Source organism: Prionailurus viverrinus, chromosome C1 (genome assembly GCF_022837055.1).
Source record: "Prionailurus viverrinus isolate Anna chromosome C1, UM_Priviv_1.0, whole genome shotgun sequence".
NCBI classification, from domain to species: Eukaryota; Metazoa; Chordata; class Mammalia; order Carnivora; family Felidae; genus Prionailurus; species Prionailurus viverrinus.
This window is the reverse complement of record NC_062568.1, coordinates 158610300-158629832: the sequence shown is the minus strand read 5'-3', so window position 1 is coordinate 158629832 and position 19533 is coordinate 158610300. Positions and strand designations below refer to the sequence as shown.

The window sequence follows — 19533 nt, the reverse complement described above, 5'->3', positions numbered from 1 at the left end:
AGCCCTGGGCAGTGTGGATGATAAAATACCTACTATAGCATGGCCTTTTTGTTTGTGTGCTGTTTTTGGTGAATATTAAAGAGCTTGCATATACAAAGATGCCCAGCACAGTGCTTGCCTGGCACTTAGTCGTCCCTTCCCAGATGGTGGTCTCCTTTTTTTTTTTTTTTTAAATTAATTAATTAATTAATTTATTTATTTATTTATTTTTTTCTCCCTGTCCAGCCCCCTTCAGTGCTCACAGCCCACCGATCAGGAGGCTGGGCAATGGTTCGGGGCTGCACTTCCTCTGGCACAGATCCACTCTGAGAGGCCCACGGTCAAGGGCCCGCCTTCTTTACCTTCTATTCCTTTCAATTCATAGTAATATTAAATATCCTTGATGATAATGAGAATGGTTGGAAAGAAACTAATGAGGAAAATGGTTGTAAAGGATGCAATTACACAACCAGCCATTTGCTCTCTATTAGGAGGCTGACAATTTTTGTTCCCTCCCCAATACAGGAAATAAAGCAGTATCTACCATTTCTGTGTGTGTGTCTGGGTGCTCTGGAGACTATTCTGCTCACACCTCTTTCCTGCCACCAACTGTCCTTTCTTCTGCTACCAGACCCATGGCTCAGCTCTGCTTCAGGAGATAGGAGTTGTGTGCTGGGCATCTGGGGACCTGCCAAGTGAGATAAGAGAGGGTCAGGGAAGGGAAGCCCTCTGAGATGCTTGGCAAAGTGCCAATAAAGTAAGAGGAGGGAGGGATGATGCTGGACACATAGTAGGTCTGTTGGTTTGTCAAGAGTGGTAGGAGCCTGGTGTTCTCCGTGGAAGGGTGTGGTCAGGTGTGGAGTAGGCATATTGAGGAGAGTCAAAGCTAGAGACTTGCTGATAGAGTAGGGGACATAGTGGCTATTGTAGGAATATACGATTATTTGTTAGCCTTTATTGCTGTGAGATATACTTTTTGGCAAGAAGTGTAACCAATGGGATGCACTGAAATGTATTTGTAGAAGCCATCAATAGACTCTTATGTTGGCCACTGCCCACCATATGCTCCAATAAACATTGGAGGGAAGAACAGTGTTTTGTTGTTGCTGTTATTGTTATTATTATTCCCTTCCAAAGTGTAGCAGTGGTGATTAGCACACAACCTGTTATTTATTGTTAATGTAGGCAGGGCATCTTGTGGAAAGATTTGGCCATTCAACAAACACTTGTGGAATGCTTACTGCCCACTATATTCCTGTCAGGATCCTTTCTAGAGTCTGAGGATCCAAAGATAAATGAAACAGTCCCTGAACCCAAGAAACTCACATTTGATGGACCGAGGCAGATGTGCCTGCACCTACCAGCCTCTGGGGATGTAACAGTAAGATCTGCTCCCTGCCCTTAAAGATGCTATAGGCTATTGGGGTGGGATGGTGGGAAGGAAATGTCAGGTGGGTAGGAAGTTGCAATCTGGTGTGCTTCAAGCTGCTATGGGTGAATTATCCAGGTATGAGCAGGAATTATCCAGGTGACGAGGAGGGGGTCATGTGGGTGTTTATGTTGCTGAGGGTGAGGAGAGGCCATTTCAGGCAAAGAAAGTTGCAGTTAGTACAAGAAAGGGCATGGAGCCCTGTCCCCTGAGAGGACAGGGTGAGTTCAATATTGCCGTAGGGTAGGAGACAAGGCTGGGAGGTGTGGATAGGAAGTGAATTTTCAAGCAAGTTGAGACTGGATCTCGCTAAAACTTGTTTGTCATGCTAAGAACCTGATCTTCATTCTGAAGGCAATGGGAAACCAGACAGGTATTTTAAAAGGGAGATTGAATCCATTAATTCTATACCTATTTATTGAGTGTTAACTATATACGTATTTGCTACTGGACTAGATTCTGGGAATTTGATGATGTGTAAAATCATTCTTGTCCATATGGGCTTTTTTATGATCTAATGTGAGAGAGACAAACTTTTTTTTTTACAAGGATAATGTATTAAGGTCGTGTTTACATAATTAAAACTCAGTTAAAATCATCATATACCACACAGTCACCCAACATACATATAAAGTTATTAAATAAGACTAGTGCTGTGAGGGGACTCCAAGTCAGCTGGTGGTAAAATGCCAAATAATGGCTAATAATAATAGTCACAGACATTTGGTAAGTGATCATTATGCAGCTGTCATCATGCTTCATGCAGATCATCTCATTTAATCTTCAAAGCAATCAGATGAATGAGTTTTATCTCCACATAGGGACAAATGTCTGACTCCAAGATTTGTGCAACTCATTGAGGCTGGGTTTGGACTTCATCTTTTGCTATAGCAGCTATGATATCAGACTGGGTAATGGCCAGCCAAAAATGCCCATGCCCTAATCCTTGGAACCTGTGAATATGTTACTTTACATTGCAAAAGGGACTTTGCAGATGTGATTGCATTAAAAAGCTTGTGATGGGGAGAGTGTCCCAGACTATCCAGGTGACTTCAGTGTAATCACAGGGGCCTCATAAGAGGGAGGCAGGAAAGTCAGAGAGAGGGAGGAGCAGAGAGAGAAAGCAGAGGCTGGGGTGATGTGCTTTGTAGACGCAAGAAGGGACCACTATCTAAGGAAGGGCTCTAGAAGCTGGAAAGGCAAGGAAATGGATTCTCCCTTAGAGCTTCCAAAAGGAACAAAGCTCTGCTAACACATTGATTTTAGCCCCTAAGAACCATTTTCCTCTTCTTACCTCCGGAACCATAAGGTAATTAATTTGTGTCATTTTAAGCCAACAAATTTGTGGTTATTTGTTACAGTGGCAATAAGAAACCAATAAAACAGCTTCGGAGGGTACTTACTTCACATGGCTGAATCAAAAGCCCTCAAAAGAGGGCAAACTGAGTGTTTTAGGAACTTGTAGAAAATCTGCAGTTGGGGGAGTGAGTCTGAAAGCAAAAGAGGATGGGAAGAAGTGGGAAAGAGGGTGTTTTAAGTGCAGGGACCAGCAGAAACAAAAGCATAAGGGCAAGGGTGGGACATAGACGGCACGTGTGGGGGAGGGTTTGGCCAACACGACCAGGCATATCAGAGGGCCAGAGAGCCACCTAAGGTTGGAATTTTGGCTGCAGTCGGACCATGGAGCCAGACCCTGGTGTGAGCCGTGACTAGGAAGCTCACATGGGAGAACTTTGAGTGGGCCGTGAGGTAATGATGCCGCGTTTTATGAAGAATTCCCTCCATTGCTGGGAATGGTGAAGGAGAGGGGCAGGAAACCAGTCCTGAGGCCTTGCTGTTACCTGCCTTGTATAATACTAGTCTGAACCAGGCTGCTGGCAGGGAGAAGAGGGAGAGGAGTCTCCCTGCCATAAAGAACACGGTCTTATACACCAGCATGTCTCAAGGTGTGGCCCCAGGACCTTTGCAGTGCCCTTGAGACCCTCTCAGGGAGTCCTCAAGGTTAAAAAAATTTTTTTTCGGGGGCGCCTGGGTGGCGCAGTCGGTTAAGCGTCCGACTTCAGCCAGGTCACGATCTCGCGGTCCGTGAGTTCGAGCCCCGCGTCGGGCTCTGGGCTGATGGCTCAGAGCCTGGAGCCTGTTTCCGATTCTGTGTCTCCCTCTCTCTCTGCCCCTCCCCCGTTCATGCTCTGTCTCTCTCTGTCCCAAAAATAAATAAACGTTGAAAAAAAAAAAAATTTAAAAAAAAAAAAAAAAAATTTTTTTTCATTTCAAGGTTAAAGTTTTCTTCATTTCCTTTTTCACTCTCGTTTTCTCACAGCGCATAGTGGAGTTTTTCAGAGGTCACGCTGTGAAATATCACTGTAGACTCAGTGCAAAAAGAGAATTAATCCCTATTTTATTAAGCCAGACATGAAAAAGACTTGAAAAATGTTTTATTTGTTTTAGAAAATATTTCAAAAAAATGTCCTTTAAGCTAACAAATAATGACTGGTTACTTTTTTTTTTTTTTTAGTATCTTATCTATTTGGTATAATTTCATATAATTGTAGGAATTAGAGTAAAGTTTTTACATATCAATCAACAGATATCCAAATTATAATGGAATGGATTTTTAACTTATTATAAACTACTATAAATTTTTAAAGTTATAAATTCAGCTTTATAAAAGTTTTTGCTACTATGGCTTATTCTAAATATGTGATGCTCCATAAACATGATATTCCATACACAGATTTTATTTTATTTTATTTTATTTTTTAATATGAAATTTATTATCAAATTGGTTTCCATACAACACCCAGTGCTCATCCCAACAGATGCCCTCCTCAATGCCCATCACCCACTTTCCCCTCCCTCCCACCCCCCATCAACCCTCAGTTTATTCTCAGTTTTTAAGAGTCTCTTATGGTTTGCCTCCTTCCCTCTCTGTAACTTTCTTTTCCCCACTTCCCCTCACCCATGGTCTTCTGTTAAGTTTCTCAGGATCCACATAAGAGTGAAAACATATGGTATCTGTCTTTCTCTGTATGACTTATCTCACTTAGCATCACACTCTCCAGTTCCATCCACGTTGCTACAAAAGGCCACATTTCATTCTTTCTCATTGCCACATAGTACTCCATTGTGTATATAAACCACAATTTCTTTATCCATTCATCAGTTGATGGACATTTAGGCTCTTTCCATAATTTGGCTATTGTTGAGAGTGCTGCTATAAACATTGGGGTACAAATGCCCCTATGCATCAGCACTCCTGTATCCCTTGGGTCAATTCCTAGCAGTGCTATTGCTGGGTCATAGGGTAGATCTATTTTTAATTTTTTGAGGAACCTCCACACTGTTTTCCAGAGTGGCTGCACCAGTTTGCATTCCCGCCAACAGTGCAAGAGGGTTCCTGTTTCTCCACATCCTCGCCAGCATCTATAATGACTTGTAACTCCCAAATGAGTATATATTTAGACACCTTAGTATTAATTTATAATATGGTAAATATTGATAGACATAAGCCATGTAAACAATAGTTCTTTGGGGTCTTCAATAAATTTTTAGGAGTATAAAAAGGTCGTGAGACCAAGTGTGAAATCTGCTATTGTACACAAATATTTGGGCTTGTCTCTGTTTATTTGGGATATATTTCTAGACTTAGACGAGGGATCCCAGCCTTTTAAATTCTGGAATAGGCAAGGCAGATGTGGCTCTCCCCAAATGCTAGAGGAGGCTCCGCGGGATTAAGGTATGTGCACAAACACACACAACTTGCATAAGTGGAGTAAGGACTGAACGCCATGTATTTGAGCCCAGATCGTGGGCTTTTCCCATTATTCCGCGTGCTGGAGAAAGGGTTGGCCTTCTGGGAGGAAGCCTGGGGAGGACTCGCCCTCAAGCTGCAGCCAGCCCCCAAAGCGCCTGGGTGCGCGCCAGGCTCATGCTTTCCAGCCGTGCCCAGCGCTCCCTCTAGAGGCTGAAAGTTGAATCTACACCCTTCTTGCTTTGTCTTCCTACCGTGGCAGCCAAACTTCGGCCCTAGGAGGAGTTTGAAGTTCCTGGCTCTCTGATGCCTTGGAACAGGCGGTGGGGAGCAAGCAGAACTCCATTTTCACGTGAGGAGGCTGTGGAGTCGAGAAGTAGTGTGTTGCAGTGACTGAGTTCACAAAGTTGGGGGGGGGGGTGCACTTGACCTCTTTGGGTTTCAATTACTCAGGAGGAAGTAGTCTGCACATGTAGCCATAAAGATCCTTCCAGCTCCAGCAGCCTACATCCTAAGTGCTAATTGTCCCCATGGTCCGTGCTGTGAGAAGAGACCTCAAGGAGAAGGCTTGGAGTCCTGGGCTGTAGTCTCTCAGGGCTCTGCTTGCATTTATGGGTTTAGCTCAACCCGAATCCAACTTTAGGATGAGCCTTTGTAATTGTGGAGATCACACATTCTCTCCTTTAGCAAGCTTATTTTTTAAGAACTTTCCTACAGTTGATCCATTTATTAGGCAAACAAGAATAAGCTGGCATTGACGGAGATATGTGTCAGGCAGTGGGTCAAGGACTATATGTATATTTTCTCATTTGATTCATGCCACAACCTTATAAGCTAGGTGCTAGCATTATTCCCACTTTACAAAGGGGAAAACTGAGGCCCAGGGAGCTTAAGGAACTAGCCAAGATCATGAAACAACTGTGGGGCAAAACTAAAATTCAAACCGAAGCAGTCTGGCACAGCCACAACACTATACCTAGTCTTGATAATAAGAGTTTGCATCTTTTTGAGGGTTTGTTATGTCCTTGGAGTTTTATGTATGTTATCTCATTTAATACAGCAATTATGTTTTTTTAATTTTATTTATTTATTTTGAGAGGGAGAGAGAGAGAGAGTGAGAGTGGGTGAGGGGCAGAGAGAGAGAGAGAGAGAGAGAGAATTCCAAGCAGACTCCACACTGTCAGTACAGAACCTGATACAGGGCCCGATCCCATGACCCTGGGATCAAGACCTGAGCAAAGATCAAGGAAGGGTTAGATTCTCAACTGACTGAGCCACCCAGGTGCCCCAATACAGCAATTCTGTAAAGTAGCTTTTGTTATCTCAGTTTTACAAGGAGGGTGCTTATTCTCAGGTGGCCCAGGGCCAGAGCTGAATTTCATCTCTGAGACTGCAAAGCCTGAGCTCTTTGTTGTTATTCAGAATTATTTATGTGCCAGAGAAAGATGAGGAAGACTGACTGAGTCTATGGGGAACTTCTATTATAGTCTCAGTTATAGTAACAGTTGCAGACATTTGCTGAGCACCGTTCTAAGCCTTTACACATATAACTTCAATCCTCACAACAATCCAGTAAGATAGATCTGATTAGTATCCCATTTTACAGACGAGGAAATAAAAGCATGGAGACAGAGGGGTTAAATAAATTGCCCAAAGTGCCTCCCACATTTGGTAGTGGTAGAGTTGGGACCCAAACCCAGGAAGCTTGGCTTTAGTACCAAAGTTTTTAGCCACTACATTATCCAAAGAAAAAATAGTTCCTACAGAGATGCAGAGGCCACTGACCAGGGTTGAAGACAGCCAAGGGGAACAAGCCCAGCCCTGCAGAGATCCCAAGGAGGGAAAGGAGGCATCCCTCCCTGGGCCCTGTTCCTCTGGCCCTGGCTTTCCATCTGTTTATCAGACTGCTACACTTAGAAATTGTGCCTTTTTCCCAAATGTAAGGGCTAAAAGCAGAATTCAGTACATTTCCCCAAAAGCAAATTCAATACAACTCAATACATTTCCTTCTCTGCATGTCCCTTCCTTGCCAATGTTATCATCATTCCCTCACACCACCAGAACCAAGCCCTGATGGATAATTTGTTGGTGTTAGAGAACTGTATCAAGAAAGATTCTGAGGTGTTGCCTTGTCTCCAGCATGAGCAAGAAAGAGCAATATGATCAATGAAAACAGCTCTGTAGTGGGAATAGTGGGAACTGACCCCATGCGCCATGTATTTGCTATTTCTGAAGGGGGCTCGGTGCTAAGGAAGAATGAAGGAACTGGGTCCTGAGAACAGGTGCTGACAGGCACCAAGCCAATATGAATACCCTGGTCAGTGGGGGCCACGGCTGAGAGCACAGCAGTTCCTGGGTAGAGAAGGAAGGTGCTAAGGCAAACTGGCCAGACTTAGAGAAAAGGAAATTCTGGATAAGAGGGATCAGCCTGGGGCACGAAAGTGAGGTTGCCAAGCTGGGGAAGGATGGCAGGGTCCAAAGGAAAGACAGGGAGCAGATGATTTCTTGTTCAAAAGCCATGCAGAAAAGCCTCAAGCCCCAGGATGGTATGAAGCAAGAACCAGCCAGATCCACTGGTGAGGATTTCTCCTGAGCTATGACATTCTCTCCTCCAGAAATACAAAGCAATGGTGCCTTTCAACTGGGTAGGGTAGGGTTTCAGGATAAGCTCCAGTGGAAATGTATTGATCCCGGGTGAGTGAACAGAGGTGGAAGAGGTCAGTTGGGACTTAAAGTGTGAATAGCAGTGACCATGGTGAGTGAGCCTGAATGCAACAGGAACTTGAAATAAGAACAGAGCTGTGATTGTCTCATGGAACCCAAGGATAAGAATGGGCCTGAAACCTGGGAGCCAAAACATCATGCCAGAAATTCTCACTGCCACCTGTCTCTGCTTCTCTACACTTCTGTGCTTTCTTCTGTCCTTTCCCTGACAGCTGTCCTCACTTCTTAGCCCACTTTTTAAAATGAGGCTGCCTCTGGATCCCAAGTTCTCATGTCACAGCTTTAGCCAAAGAGCTTATCAAGACTTTGGATCTCAGTTCTTGATATTGGGGGGGGGGGGACAAGACCTGATTGGCCAGTCTTTGGTCTGTTGTCTGCCCCTGGGCCAATCAGCTAAGACTAGAAAGGTGGGGCAAACACATCTGTTAAAGGCTTATCCTCGTGGATGCAGGATGTGAATGGGGAATATTCCCAGGAAGAGGGACTAGAGAAGGCTTGTGGGGCTAAGAAGATACCCCAGATGGTATCTGCTAAAGACATGAGTGTCTAAACGTAAAGCACTGGAAGACACCAACGTTGATTAGATGTCAGAGACAGGAGATGGGGAAGGAGAAAGTCTTCAGGAAGTTAGAAGAAAATCAAGAGAGGGAAGAGAGTTTATTTAAAGAAGGAGTAAGGCATAAAGTGTCAAAAGTCATAGTACAGTCAAGAAGGATGAGCAGGGTCAGAGACCATTTGATTATAGAAAGCACCTTTGAAGGGTACGTTGGTGAAGAAATAATATTTCTACAGGTTAAAGGATGAATTTGGTTGCATTTTTATGGGTAGACATAAAAGTATTTAGTGTTAATGTGTTGTCAACTTTGGGGGAAAGAGTCCACCTTCACTGTGTTGAGTTGGCATTATTCAGAATTTAACATATATTGACATAGAAACAGTAAATTTTTCTCCAGTCCTTACAGGGTAACACATTTAAGGTCTTGCCTGCATAGTTTAGGTAATAGAAACCTATGCATATGATCAAAACAATGTTTAAAATGGTGGGATGGGGAGCAGGAATCCAAAAGGCCAATAAACGTGAAGATGTGCTCAATGTCTGTGGTAACCATGGAAATTCAGTTGAAAAACACAGCCAAACATAATTATATATCCACCAGATTCACAAAAATTTAAAAGTCCGAAAGTTCTAAGGGTTGGCAAAATGTGGAAAAATAGAATTAATTCTCAAAACTGCTGTTGGGAGAATAAATTGGCAGAGACACAGGTTGCCAATTTACCTTACATTTGAGATGGTACCATTTGTATAGAACACAAGGGGTCATGATGCTCCCTCCAATTCTGCAATGAGAAGCCATCCTTTGGAGAACTACTAGGAAATTTTTAGCAACACTGAAGGTTCACATACCTTATCACACAGCAGTTTCACTATTAAGTATATGGCTAGAGATATTTGTTTATATGTACACCAGGATAAAATCCAAAATGTGTGAATATTGGAATATGCATATAATAGACCCAAACAGTCGGAGTGTAAACAGTCCAATGTCAAAAATAAAATAAAATAAATTGCTGTGCATTCATAATGGAAGGCCAGACAGCAAAGAAAATGAAGACCTCACAGTTACACACAGTATGGATACATCTCACAAATGTAATGTTGAAGGCAAAAGGCAAGATAGATAGGAATATAATAATCAAAAATGTTTAAAAACAGGCAAAGCTAAACTTTATGGTATAAGGGATGACTGCTATAGAGAAAAGTGAAAAATAAATGGGAAGTAAGTGAAGGATTTTCACAAAAGCCAGGATGGTAGTTACCCTGGATTTCTACAGAATTAGGATCTTAGTGGGGCTCACTGAGGTTCCTTGAGTGCTGGCAGTGTTCTCTTTTTTGACCTGGATAATAATCACATGGACCTTTGTTTTACAATTATTCATTAACCTATATATATATATATATATATATATATATATATATATTCATTAACCCATATATATATATATATATAACCCATATATATATATAACCCATATATATAGTACATATACTTTATGTACTTTTCTGCATTTATGTTATGTGTGTAAAGAATTAAAGTGTAAAGGGTGGAATGGGGTTAGATCAGTAAAGATGATATATAGAGCATACCCATTTTATTTTTTGCTCTCTCCCAGAGCCCAGCTAAAAATGGGGTGTGTGTGTGTGGTGTGTGTGTGTGTGTGTGTGTGTGTGTGTTGTGTAGACTCTTAAGGCCAGGAAAGCGGAGAGGAGAAAACAAATGAATGAGTAAAGAATGGCTCAACAGACTCCGTGAAACAAAAGCCTAAACTGGTCTTGAAAAAAGCTAAGAACCAACTTTATTTTCACTGCAAAATCTTGAAAAGTTTCAGGAACTTGTGGTACCTGGAATCACCAGAAATATTGTTAAATAAGTGTTAAAATAAGGAGGATTTTTTGGCAGCTATTTAAGACGTAATTAGGCCCCTAGATTCCCTCTGGTGCCCAGGACTGCTGGATGACTGAAACTTCCTTCTCCACATAGAAGGTTAGAGGTTTTTATTCTAGAGAAGGCAAAACACAGGGTCTCTGGCAGGGGAGAGGCACAGGTGAGGATGGAAGGGAATTTCAAGGCCCTTACCCGGCATTTTTCACCCAGCTCCCTGAAAGCCGGCCACCAGGCCTTTACCATCTATGTCAGATTATGGGTAGCATCTATTCTGGGAAATATGACCAGCCCCAGCTAAAAGACCTAAAGATATGGACATTCAGAGTTCCTATCAAATGGCTGAGGCAGATCACTTTATGGTGAAGCTCAAAGTCAAAAATAGCCACACCCCAAAGTTATAATTCAATTTTTATTTCCTTACTTTCTCTCTGCCAATCACGTATGCACTTTCTCTCTTCAAAAACACCTTATTATGGAATATTTTAAACATAAACAGAGTAGAGAGACTAGCGTAATGAATGTACCCATACTCATTGCCCAGCCTCAACAATGATCAACTCCTAGCCAAGCTTGATTCCTCTTGGCCCTCATCAGCTCTCCCAACCCTGACCCCATATCAGTTGAACTAAATCCCAGCCCTCATATCATTCTGTCTGTAATTATTTCATTATGAATCTCTGAAAGACACAGACTGCTCATTTAAAATATAACCACAATATCAGTATCAACCTGAAAAAGTAATTCCTTATCATCAAGTATTCAATGTTCATGTTTCCTTGATTTTTCTATAATTTTTCCCCCTACAATTAGCATGAACTGGGATCAAAGTCAGTTTACAACTTGATTCATATGTGTCCTGATTATTCTCTAATCCCTAAATTCTCCCATTTATTATTTGACTGAAAAAAATATAAGAAATTGTGTTGCCCTATAGGGTTTTTTCTTTACATTGGACTTTGCTGATTGTGTCTTTGTGATTGTAACATTTCCCTGTATTGCCTGCAACATGGTAGCTAGATCTAGAGCCATGATTAGTTTCACCCTTTCTCAAGGCTACTTTATAAATTGAATTGGGTACTTCCATCCTGGGGCATGCAATTTATCCTTGTCTCTCTTTTTATGATGTTAGCAGCCAGAGATGGTCATTGAATAGATCTATTAATTCATTAGGGGTTGCAAAATGATAATATTTTTTAATCCCCTCATTCATCTTTCTTTGTTAGCCAAATTACTTCAGCATAGCTGTCTCTTCAGCCACTTGGTTGCCAGAAGTTTCTTCTGATTCCTCAGAAAAGACTCCAAGAGGTACTGCTTCCCAAGTTCTTGTCCTGTTCACAGCAGTGTGCTCACTGCCTACATATTCAAAGATCAGTTTAAAATTGGAATCAGCATCACAATCCCAGACTTTAGCCTCTACTACAAAGCTGTAATCATCAGGACAGCATGGTATTGGCACAAAAACAGACCCATAGACCAATGGAATAGAATAGAAACCCCAGAACTAGACCCACAAAAGTATGGCCAACTAATCTTTGACAAAGCAGGAAAGAACATCCAATGGAAAAAAGTCTCTTTAACAAATGGTGCTGGGAGAACTGGACAGCAACATGCAGAAGGATGAAACTAGACCACTTTCTTACACTATTCACAAAAACAAACTCAAAATGGATAAAGGACCTGAATGTGAGACAGGAAACTATCAAAACCCTAGAGGAGAAAGCAGGAGAAAACCTCTCTGACCTCAGCTGCAGCAATTTCTTACTTGACACATCCCCAAAGGCAAGGGAATTAAAAGCAAAAATGAACTATTGGGACCTCATGAAGACAAAAAGCTTCTGCACAGCAAAGGAAACAGTCAACAAAACTAAAAGGCAACCAACGGAATGGGAAAAGATATTTGCAAATGACATATCGGACAAAGGGTTAGTATCCAAAATCTATAAAGAGCTCACCAAACTCCACACCTGAAAAACAAATAACCCAGTGAAGAAATGGGCAGAAAACGTGAATAGACACTTCTCTAAAGAAGACATCCAGATGGCCAACAGGCACATGAAGACACTTAATGTCGCTCCTCATCAGGGAATTACAAATCAAATCCACACTCAGATATCACCTCACACCAGTCAGAGTGGCCAAAATGAACAAATCAGGAGATTATAGATGCTGGTGAGGATGTGGAGAAACGGGAATCCTCTTGCACTCTTGGTGGGAATGCAAACTGGTGTAGCCACTCTGGAAAACAGTGTGGAGGTTCCTCAAAAAATTAAAAATAGACCTACCCTATGACCCAGCAATAGCACTGCTAGGAATTGACCCAAGGGCTACAGGAGTACTGATGCATAGGGGCACTTGTACCCCAATGTTTATAGCAGCCCTTTCAACAATAGCCAAATTATGGAAAGAGCCTAAATGTCCATCAACTGATGAATGGATAAAGATATTGTGGTTTATATACACAATGGAGTACTACGTGGCAATGAGAAAGAATGAAATATGGCCCTTTGTAGCAACATGGATGGAACTGGAGAGTGTGATGCTAAGTGAAATAAGTCATACAGAGAAGGACAGATACCATATGTTTTCACTCTTATGTGGATCCTGAGAAACTTAACAGAAGACCATGAGGGAGGGGAAGGAAAAAAAAAAAGGTTAGAGAGGGAGAGAGCCAAAGCATAAGAGACTCTTAAAACTGAGAACAGATCAAAATCTCTTCTACACATTCCCATCCTTTCCCTTTGTTTCACTTTGCAACTCAGGATACTCATATCCAAGGTTTGCTTTATAAACAATACATTGATGTAGAACCAAATAGGTAGCTTTTCCATTTTTAAGACCATTGTGCCACCAGCCGGGTGTGAAGGTCACCTGCACAAACAACTCCACCAAGCGGCCAGTTTCTGAAAGCCATCCTGACACTGGTTGCCACTGACTACCCCACTGATCATGCTAAGGAGAGCAAGTAGAGTCAGAGACACCACTTCTGAGTTTCTTCATGGCCAAGACTTTTCCTTTTCTAATACTGGGTGGATGGTATGAAACCACACACGTCCCTTTTGGTAAAACGGAGAGCCTGATCCCTTTTGGTAAAATAGCTCTTGCTGTTTTTCCAGCCGGTGGAAAATAGGCTAGAGAACCTGGAAATAGATGACAGTGGTGTTAACTGTGGTCCGATCAGCAGGGAGGTGACATCCTGCACTGATGGTGGAGACACAGTGCAGCCTACTGGTTAAGCATTGGGAACTGCAGTGAGACAGGTTGGACTGGAATCCTATGGGTACTTTTTATTAGCTGCGTGACATTAGGCAAGTTCCTCAACCTCTCTGAGCCTCATTTAACCTGCCTTATTGTTTACTTCAAAGGATTACATGAAATAATACATAGAAAGGATTTGGTGTAATAATAGGCACTAGCAAGCATTAAGTGCTGGGTTAGGTCACCGGGGATTGTGAGCTCCCTGCAGAGATAGAAAACCACCCATTTTTGCAGTTTGAATTGGATAGAACACTTGCTTTAGGCACTTTTCAGCTTTACAAGGCTTGGAAGAGCCCCCACGGAGTTGGTGCAAAACAGAATTATAGGGAAATGTCTGCAGAGAGCAGACTTGCAGTGAAGAAATAATCCATCATTAGCTGTGTATGCAACATAACCACGTTAGCTATTTTCACTGAATGATTTTCAGTAGAAAGAAGCCTTGCACACTGTGACCAAACGTTCCATAGAAACCACTGCTGACAGGGTGGATGTGGTCATTCTGTGCTGTGGATACACACCTTTTGTCTCCCGCCCAGGAAGCCTGGTGTGGGGCGAGGCCAGGCTGAGCTGCGGGCTTGGAAAGCAAACCGGAAGGGCAGGGAGAGCCGCCCGAGGGCTGGCAGCGGGCTGTGCGTGTGTGAAAGTTGCTGCCTCTGCGGGTTGTTTTGATCTTCCAGGCACAGAACATTCGCGTGCTCTTTGCAAAACCCTTTTTCAGGGCTCATATTGATGATGAAACCATTCCACAGAGGCAGTGAACAAAAAGAACTCGGCTGGACATCTGTATGGGGCGTCCCCAGGCCCCTCCGCCCCAGGGGGTCCTCAACTACACTCATCTCCTGCCTCCCAAAGCTGTTTCTTCTCCTCTGTTCTCTCCTTCAGTGAATGTTAATTACTAAGTCACCATTACTGAGTCACCATACTGAGGCTCGGGGCATCCTCTAGCCTCTTCCCCTCCCTCCCACCTGCCTCCTTCTGTCGCCCTGTCATTCGTAAAATCTGGCTGACTCCGCCCCAGAAACACTGTAGTGCTCCCCATTCTCTGCACCACCCACAGAATGTTCAGTATCTCCTTCATCATGACCTCGACAGCGGCCCAAGTGGACACTTACCCCTGGCCACGTGCACCCCACCATTTCTCCAGAGTTCTCCAGAGCCTTCTTTCTAAAACCAGGCATTCACCCCACTAAAACTTTGGTTGCCATTATTGCTAGGAAAAGAAGCGGACGGTAGGCACTAGGAAACAGCAGTCTTCGTCACAGGCAATGAGAGGCAGGGACTGTGCTAAACAATTTACATAAACCTCTCAATCGTCAGGTGTTTATGAAACAGTACGTGCAGAGCCCCACTTCAAGGCCATTCCCTTTCCTTTTCCTGAGTTAGCCTCTCCTCAAGTACAACTTCCTCCTTGAGGCAGCAGCTAGAAGTCTTTGCTCAATGGCTGGGGAAGCTCCCTTAGGGAAAACATTATCATTATTTCCACTGAGACTCAGAGGCTCAGAGAGTTGAAGTAACTAGCCAAACATCACACAGCAATGAAGCCTTCATCTTATCTTAGATAATCTGACTCCCCAGGCCATGTGGTTAACCGCTTATACCACCCTCAGGATGAGTAACGAGGTCCTTGCACCTCAGGAGCACCTGGGCTGGCCGAAGAGCTAGACACAAACAAGTAACTCCTAGAAAACATGATTCCTACATTAATGAAGTCTGACATTTTCTGGAGCCCCGAGGAAGTAGTGGGCCAACTGTTGTTTCCCTTAGCGCCTCTGCACACCTCACGGTCTGGCTTGTGCACCACATCAGCACCGTCTTCACAATCTTTAAGTCTAACTATTTCCTTACAAATATTAGGAAATACTGTACCATCGGAGAATGGACCCAGCACAACGACTACGCTCCCGTGCCCCCAGATCGCACCCCTGATCAGTGCAGGGCCTTTTTATCCTGCTATTGGAATCATGAGTAGATTCTGACAGGATCTGTTCTTGGGCTGCTGGTGAAGTCGCAAGGGGTTCTCCCTTTGTGGGGTTACAGCAGGAGGTCTGACAGCTCACAAAAGCAAGCCCCACAGATCCATCCATCAGCTTTTCTCGCTCAGAAATATAACTGGTGACTAAACGGGCCCTGGTCTTCATTTCCAGGAGATATGTCCCTGAAACTGGTGTCTCTCCTTTCTCTCTTATGTCTCTCTTCTTTCCTCTTTGAACTTCTAGGAAGCATCTATCTCTGCCAGGTACAGTGCTGGGAGCTCAGATGCAGGGATGAATAAGACATAGACCTCATGCCTGGAGAGACTATTTCCACAGCAGCAGGAAAGAATGGACTTTAGAGCCTGAAGGTCGTCACAGTTATAATTCTAGCTACACTCCTTACCAGCTGTGTGACCTTGACAAGTAACTTAGCCTTTCCAGATCTTAGACTCCCCATCTGTAAAATGGTATAACATAGGTATCTACCTTCTGGGGTTGTTGTGTGAGTTAAAAACAAGATTATATATTCTGCACGGAGAACAGTGCCTGGCACATGAAAATACTATGTAAGCATTTATTGTTATTTGCATACACTACAGTATACTTCTGAAAGCTGTGATTTGATCCCTTTTATTCTCCCGAGATACATCCCACAACATGCTAAGAGTTGCCTGGCACACAGCAACCTCTCAATGAATAAAGTTAGCAATCATCGTGATTGTCCCTGGTGTGATTTGAATGGAAAAATCCGGATTATTTCAGGGAAGCTGGTATTTCATTACTCGTTGCTAAGTGTGAGGAACATAAAACTGATTTGTTCGGGGGATTTTCTGAGCATGACATCCGTTATGTCAAGAGACGAAACAATGGTGAAAACCTAGTTGGGAGGAGAAGCTGCAAGACTTAACAGTAGAAGGAAACATGACATCTTTGTTGGCCTGTGGTGAATTCTCTCTCCAGACAGCCAAAAAGTGGTGCTAAGCCATGTAGTTAAACTGAAAAGACTGAATTGTTGGCCTGCTGAGTCTAACTGGGGCTGGCCTGTGCGGTGGACTTCAGCCCTGCTCCGCCTGGAGGAGGTGAAAGGAAGAACCGATTTCAACCAAGTTTCACCGTCCACAGGATGCAGATTGTGTGTTGCGCGTGTGTGAGTTGTGTAATGCAAGTGTGGTACGTGCGGGAGGTGTGGTGTGTGGTATGTGTGTCTGATATGTGGTGTGTGTATGCGTGTGTGCATGTGTCTAGTACGTGTATGTTGTGTGGGAGTTATGTGGTTTGGATGTGAGTGTAGATGTGTGGTATGTGTGATATGTGGGTGTGGGGGGTGTTTGTGTGTAGATGGGTGTGGGGGTGAATGTGTGTGTGGTGTGTGTGGTGTATGATGCATGTGTGGTATATTTGTGGTGTGCGTGGTATGTGTGAGGTGTGTGTGTGGTATGATGCATGTGGGCTGTGTGTGGGTATGTCCATGTGCATTGGGAGTAGAAGTCAGGGAACCTGATCTTGCGTTATCAATGAGGAGGCAAGCATTTTAAATTATTCTTGGACTGGATTTTTTCTGTTAGTTGGGCCATTTCTTTAAAGGTGCTGTTAGTAATAATTATTGCTCTCCTGGGGACCTTACTTTATTTTTATAAACTGAAGTAATCATATGTGTTTGAAGTAGGTCAACAAAAAGGAGTTGTCTGGTTTTGCTGTCTAAGCAACTCTGCCTGTATTGTCATCAGCATGACTTTTTAATTAAAGCCCCTTCCAAGTTCACAAGTTAGAACTTCACCCCCTGCCTGAAACCACAGAATTATTCACACTACCAGATGTCCCAAGAATGGCATGTCACAAACATGAGTAGACAGAAAGATTATGCATGTTCATATGACTTAAAGCTTTCGTTCAAGTGTCTCTACAGAGATGAATGGACTGGAGCCATCAATATTATTTTGGAAATCATGATATAGCTTGGGGCTTAGTAGGACTCAGGTTGCTTACCTGAAGTCAAAATTGAAACAGAATGATGCTAAGGGTGAGTCAGGCAGATTGACAAACATTCCAATTCTACCTGCACCACTTACTGTGTGTCCTGGGCAAGTTTTCTTTCTTTTTCTTTTTTTTTTTTCTTTCTTTCTTTCTTTCAATTTTTAAAACATTTTTATTTATTTTTGAGAGACAGAGGTTGATCTTGGGAGGGGCAGAGAGAGAAAGGGAGAGGCAGAATCCAAAGCAGGCTCCAGGCTCCAAGCTGTCAGTACAGATCCCGATGTGGGGCTCAAACCCACAAACTGTGAGATCATGACATGAGCCGAAGTCAGACACTTAACTTAATGAGCCCCCCAGGTGCCCCATGGGCAAGTTTTCGAGCCTCAGTTTCTTTGTCTGCAAACCACAGCAAATAATATAGCCCCACAATGTCTTATCTACAATCCCCAAATCCAAGCGCTATAACAACTGGCATCCTTTTCTTAACTCATTTGGCAGTGAAATCTAATTGATCTGAATTAATTTGGCCATAAAACCCTTCCCTGAACTCACATAAGCCTTGTTATAGTCTGTTTATTTTACTTAATGTGACTATACATGTTTGGCTACAGAATTATGAATGTATTAGTTATGGGGTATAGCCCCAGACCATTGGGTACATAACATTAAATGTTTGGTGCACTTCTCATGATGAGCACCAGGTATTGTATGGAATTGTTGAATCACTGTATTGTACACCTGAAACTAATATAACACTAAATGTTAATCAACTGGAATTAAAATAGAAACTTAAAAAGCCAAAAAAACCTTAATGCTGTCTATTATGATGATAAAAATATACTAAATTTCAATAAATACCATTAGAGTAGAGCCCAATAAATAATTTCCTGAGTTGATAAATGGTATTATCAATTGGCTCAAATAAATATATTTTAACAAAAGAAATAATAAATTCTTGCAACATATTATTTCTCTAAATTCCAGAAATGTCTGAATTCCAAAACACATTGGCCCCAGGGAGTTTTGATAATGGGCTGTGGACCCATGTCTTCGTCATAGGATTGTGAAGACCACATGAAACAATATTTGTAGAACACCTTGAACACCCTAGGTCATGCTATTTCCATTCCCCTTTCTCTCAGTCAGGTGCAACTTCCTCCTTCAGGTAGCAGCTCAGAGGCTGGCTGGTCAGGTTTATTGCACTTCTGGCACTTCTGACTATTTGCCCACTTGCCTGCTAGTCTGTAGACCCCTTGAGGGTAGGGGTTCAGTGTTAGTGACTCACAGCACAAAGTCCATGAGCAGCATTTAAAAAATTAAAATTTAAACATTTAAAAAATGAGTTCAGCACTCATTTAGTGGGCATCTGCTGGGCCTCATGGTCTCCAGATCACCTCTCTTTCTGGCAAAGGTGTACTGAGGGAGGGAGCTGACGTCAGGTGTCAGAGAAGACAAGGTGCGCACTCCTGGGAGCGCCAGCAGGAGAGGCCAGCCCTGGGGAGGCAGTGGCAGGGGCTCCTATATCTAGGTGTGCCCAGCACAGTTCTGGTTTGCCTGTTATCACAGGGTAATTGTTAAGTCCCACTTTTTCTCTTTTATTCTCAAATGTATCCTCATTTGGGTAATAAATCATGTGGTCACCTTATGCAATGAGCATCAGCAGGAGTCTCAGGGTGCAAAGCTTTTGTGTGTGTGTATGTGTGTGCCTGTCCTGCCTAAAATGGTAAAGATTGAGGGGTAGAAGAAACACAGAGGTGAGGGTCACTAGCAACAAACTTGACACCCCAGCAATGATTTAGAGCATAAGCTCTGTAATTTATCAACTGTGGAACATAGGACATTGAGTTGAATGGTGCCTTCTCCTTTCCCCCTGAAAAAGAGAAGTCTATCTTCTAATCCCAGAAACCTGCGAGTGTGAGCTTATTTGGAAAAAGGGTCTTTGTAGATGTAATTAAGTTAACGATCTTGGGGTGAGATGGCCCTAGATTATCCTGGTGGACCCTA

General features: G+C 42.9%; 1 non-coding gene across 1 annotated transcript; it reads right to left on the bottom strand.

Moving 5' to 3' along the window:
• Positions 1-215: 215 nt before the first annotated feature.
• Positions 216-351, bottom strand: LOC125174279 (small nucleolar RNA SNORA42/SNORA80 family). Its single transcript, XR_007155393.1, has one exon. It is a non-coding gene; the product is annotated as a small nucleolar RNA SNORA42/SNORA80 family (small nucleolar RNA).
• Positions 352-19533: the final 19182 nt, after the last annotated feature.